Source organism: Apium graveolens, chromosome 8 (assembly GCF_009905375.1).
Source record: "Apium graveolens cultivar Ventura chromosome 8, ASM990537v1, whole genome shotgun sequence".
Classification (NCBI taxonomy): Eukaryota; Viridiplantae; Streptophyta; class Magnoliopsida; order Apiales; family Apiaceae; genus Apium; species Apium graveolens.
The window spans coordinates 184,158,307-184,163,952 of NC_133654.1; the positions used below are offsets into that span (position 1 = coordinate 184,158,307).

Genomic DNA, 5,646 nt, shown 5'->3' on the forward strand with positions numbered 1-5,646 from the left:
ACGATTCAGATGGTATAGAATTCAATCCAGTTCGGGGGTTCTCCAACGGAAGATCCTAATATGCATATTAGGGATTTCATCGAGCTCTGTGACACCTTCAAGTTCAACAATGTACCTGAAGATGCTGTGAAGCTGAGACTTTTCCCTTTTTCTCTGAGGGATATAGCTAAGTGCTGGTTACACTCTCTACCAACAGGTTCTTTCACTACTTGGGAGGATCTCACTCAAAAATTTCTTACTAAATTCCTCCCTATGGCAAAGACAGCTGCAATGAGGAATGCTTTTACTCAATTTGCGCAGCAATCATGAGAATCTCTATGTGAAGCTTGGGAGCGCTACAAGGAGATGCTTAGGAAGTGTCCTCATCATAGAATGCCTTATTGGATGATAATCAATTGCTTTTACAATGGTTTGGGAGCACAGTCAAGACCCATACTCGATGCAGCATCAGGTGGAGTATTATGGGCAAAGAGCTATGAGGAAGCTTATGATCTAACTGAACTGATGGCTGGTAATGAATATCAGTATCCAACCTAGAGATTGCCACAGGGCAAGGTAGCAGGAGTTCTTGACGTGGATACAGCTAGGCCTATCACTATGGCGCCCTCCAAACCCGGGTCGGAAGTTTGGGGTCCACAACACACACACACAATATATAAACCTGTAAATGAAATATTATTTGTAATGACCTTGCTTTACACAACCATGGATCACAACAGGTTGAAGTATGAAAACAAGCCACAACCTTAACTTTTATTACAACGTACCCAAATCCCAACTAATTTAAGTTACAACTGATAATGAAATTGTTCTTACAATCTTACTATCTCACTACCATATAAAGCTCCTGCTAGCTCGATCCATCTCAATCTGGAATCCTAACTCGTACTCTGGATTGAGGAACCTCGCTATCAACCATATCCTTTTTAACTGTAGAATACATAAAAAGATTCGCAAGAGTGAGCTAACTAGCTCAGCAAGTCATAATAACAATAACTGAGGTTAAACAATGTTCAAATGGAATGATTCAAAAGAATCAATTTTCTTGTTAAACAATCATTAGAATTGGATATTCATTGTAAATTTTAAAACCAAGGTTAGGCTGCTGATCAGTCACGCACTAACCCCGAGCAAGACACACGGCTCTGCTCTATAAACTGGATCCAAGGCACACATTGGCCTAATTCGACCATGAATCTGGTCCACAAAAAGGAAACTATCCAATTCTACAGCAGTTCAATATGATAAACAATATAACTCAATAAAACAGGATCATAATCAATAATAATAAAATATTTGCATAAGAGCATGGTGAAATTCATGGGTACCATGAGGGTATATCAAAGTATGTATAAGAAATGGCCTCCAGCCTGTAAGAGAATCAGGTATTAGATGAACAATGATTTTTCAAGGTTTAGTTCTTTGATGTTATAAAGAAAGGTTGGGGTATTAAAGTTTTTGTATGTTCAAACAATTCTGTTCCAGTGTTTGATGTTTGGTAGTTATACATTTGGGGAGTAGTATCATATTTGTGTGGTTTGGTATCTGGAAATCAACAAGGGATGGTTTACAAAGAATAAGGCTTACGGCTTAAAGATCAAATGATGTGATCCGGGTTCAAGGCTGTATGATTCCAAGTACTCACAATATAAAACAGTGCTATTTGAATATTAACAATTTATCACAAGAGAATTTAGAAATATTTGCAATATATCTCGAGAAAGGTTTAGAAGTACTTGCCTTATCACAATTGATTTCCAACTTCACTTGTATTCGTCTAACGTTTCCACTCAACAACCACTTGTCTTCTCTTTCTATACCTCTCTTCTTCTCACGGATCACTTGCATTTTTTTCTACGCCTCGGTTCTATTTATAGATCATCTGGTTTCCTTTTCTACGCCTCATTTCTTCTTAAATAGTTTTCCAAAGATCACAAATCGGTTAAGTTGGCTTTTCCTCTAGATCGTCTCACTAGCCTCGTCCTTCGTACCTAAATGAAATAAATACACTACTTTAGTGTATGACTAACACTTCGACGTTCACCTTGAACGTCTAAATTACTTCTACCCTTACGTTTTTCCCCTTCGTGAAACATTCTCTCTCTATATATATATATAACTTATAGTTATATGATTATACAAGTATTCAATTCAGATGCATCCGCATAGTTCACATAACACATAAGTCGCATAACATGTAATCACATTGGTATCAAGTCGAAATAAGTTCGGAAAATAATTTAAGAATCTGAGTTTCAAAAGTATTTGAAATATTTAAATTTAAGTAATTATTAATTAATAGAATCAATCGATTAACTCATTTTAATCGATCAACTAGATTAATTAAATAATTAATTAAATTTAATTCAAATATTTGAAAATAATTTTTAAGTTAAAAACATTCCCGAACTAATTTACGACTAACCAATAATTTAATTACACTCACCGTCTCCTGACAGAGCTACCTACTTACATAATCAAAAATTCACTTACGATTATTTATATGGTCACATCAGGAACACATATTCATATAATTATGTAATTTCTTAGTCACTATACAATCTTAATCCCGTAAATATCTATCATATGATATACACAATTCAATCACATAATCACTTATTCAACTCAAAACCGAATTAAAATTCAATAATCAACTCGAATAATTTCGAAATCAAACTCGAAACTAAACTTTAAAATCTAAAATTTCACCATACACCTGTAAATTCAACATGCAGCTAGTTTTGTTTATTTATCCCAAATCAACAACCTAGTTACATAAATAAATCACAAAACTGATCCAAAAATTCGAATTAAACTAAAATTTCAACATCAATTACATACAACCTTCTAATCATCATTGACAATCACAACCCAATACATATATCGACTTAAGATCAACACTCGAATTAAAATTCAAAACTCAAAACTCGAAAGTTAAATTACGAAACTGAAATTTTTGTATGCAACTTATCACAATCATTAAGCTTAGACCAATGAACTCAATTGCGTATTCTCAACATCAAAACCGAACTAATATTCAGAACAAATTCAAAACCCTAACTCATAAATCTGAAATTTCGAAAAGAATGACGTGCAAGTAGCAGAACTAAGTTTATTTGATTATAGGGCTCAGTTTAGAACATCACAGCCCACCACCGGTTCACCGGAGTTCATCATCGGTGGTGGCGGCTTTCGGCGGTGCCCCGATAGGGGTTTCCAGCCATGAAACCACCGATTAAAAGCTAACTCAATTAAAATACCAAACATTCATCATTAAACCGAACTAAGAAGTCAAAATCGAACAAAACCCCCAAATGGGTTTTGAAATTTCAATTCTCAAAACCCAACAAAGACACACATGCAACTGAAATCAAGTAGGGATTGGTGTTTAAGAGAGTTGGGTGAGTTCAAAGCATCAAAACGAAGCAAAACGGAGCCAAAATCGGTGTTTACCGGTTGTAATCAGAAAAAGGCGAAAAGAGAGAGAGAGATGAACAGGGGAGGTGAGAGAAGTGATGCACACATACACGGGAGAGAATGAGATGGTCTTGGGGTTTAATCCCTCAGGGTCATTTTAGTAATTTCACAATTCTGGTTTTTAAAACCTTTTCCTGGGAAATAGAATATAGCACTTACAAAATTTAAAAATTGAGATATAATTGGGGTTAAAATTTGAAATTTGATTTTAAAATAAAGAGAATAAAATTACCTATCTCCCAATATTTTTAAAATATTTTTCTGATCATTTTTTAATTAAATATGAATTTTTGAAGATTAACACATGTTTGTGGAGATAACTTTGTAAATTCAATTTTAAATACCACATGAATAAAATAAATAAGGTTTATATTTTTAGAAAGTCCTATAAATCAGAAAGAAGATAATGGAACAAATTCCATGACCAAATGATACTCGAATGATTTTATAAAAATCTTTTAGAGAAGTAAAAATTGCTATAAATTACCAATATCACTTTTAATAATTCGAAAACCATTTAAATCATATAAGCACATATCAACAATTCACGTAATCACATAAGAAGCACATAGGGCATTCTAAATCACGTATTTCACATTTTCACATTTAGTTTCACATAACATTTCCTCTTTTCCGGAAATGCATCAAACTGGAATAAGATATTTTAAATTTTTCCTAATCCCTATTGCGCATAAATCACATAATATATAATACGAGAATCAAGATCGTTATAATCACTGCTCAGCTAAAGGCGTTGTCTATGAAGATCGATTCTATGGCTAACTATGGTGTTAATCAGATAACCAGTGTTTGTCAGCTGTGTGCAGGTTCGCATGCGACGGAGTAATGCACTATATCTAGTGAATCAGCTCAATTTGTAAGCAACTTTCAGAGATTGCAGCAACCAGGTCCAAACACTTATCATCCTGACAACTGGAATCATCCTAACTTCAGCTGGAGCAACAATCAGAATGCGATACAACAGCCGTTCCAGCAGTTTGGAAACAAGCAATTCAATCCTCCTGGTTTTCAGCAACAACTTACACCACAACAACAACTCCAACAACAAACTCGTAGAGGTGCATGTCAATTTTTGAATGAAAAATATGAATTGGAGGAGTTGAGGCTTATGTGCAAAAACCAGGCTCTTATATGCCAAAGCCAGGCTAATTTTATCAAGACTCTGGCGAACCAAATAGGGCAAATTGCTAACGCCTTATTGAATCGACTACCAAGAACGCTTCCTAGTGATAAAGAAGCCAGTCCAGGAAAGAGGGAAGTTAAATAACAGGTGAATGCCATCACCTTGAGGTCTAGAAAGGTCGCAAGCCCCCAATTTCAGCAAGATAAAGAGTCTGAAAATTCTGTTCAGAATGCAGGTGCGTCTGCACCCTTACCAATTTCCGAAAATGAGATTGTGGCTGAAGAAGAGGTGCTGAAGGATGCCGAGGTGGAACCAAGGAAGAAAGCTGTTATCAACACTCTTCCTGAGGGTAATACAAGGGAAATACAGGTCTATCCTCCACCTCATTTTCCTAAAAAGTTGCAGAAGCAGAAGTTGGATGAGCAATTTGCTAAGTTCTTGGAAGTTTTCAAGAAACTTCACATCAACATACCTTTCGCTGAAGCTCTTGAACAGATGCCTTGCTATACGAACTTTATGAAAGGTATTATCTCTCGAAAAGTGAAGCTCGATGACTTAGAGACCGTTGCTCTTATGGAGGAATATAGTGCTGTGCTGCAACAGAAGTTGCCTCCGAACTTAAAGATCCTGGATGCTTCACTATTCCTTGTACCATAGGAAACTTGTCTTTCGACAAATGTTTGTGTGACTTGGGAGCTAGCATCAATATGATGCCCTTGTCAATATTCAAGAAGCTTGATCTTCCTGATCCGAAACCGACATACATATCATTACAACTAGCTGATCGTTCCAACGCTTATCCACGAGGAGTAGTGGAGGATGTCTTGGTTAAGGTGGATAAACTCATCTTCCCTACTGATTTTGTAATTCTGGACTTTGAGGAAGATAAGAAGATTCCCATCATCTTGGGAAGACCATTCTTGGCTACAGGCCGAACTATGATCGATGTGCAAAAAGGAGAGCCTACGATGAAGGTTCAAGATCAGAAGGTACCCACAGAAAAAGAGCAGTTCTTTAAAGTAGAA

The 5,646-nt window shown here is 35.9% G+C and overlaps 1 non-coding gene across 1 annotated transcript; it reads right to left on the bottom strand.

The window, feature by feature from the left end:
* Positions 1-267: 267 nt before the first annotated feature.
* On the bottom strand, positions 268-374 carry LOC141681282 (small nucleolar RNA R71). The gene has a single exon (XR_012558723.1). It is a non-coding gene; the product is annotated as a small nucleolar RNA R71 (small nucleolar RNA).
* Between the last annotated feature and the right edge of the window lie 5,272 nt (positions 375-5,646).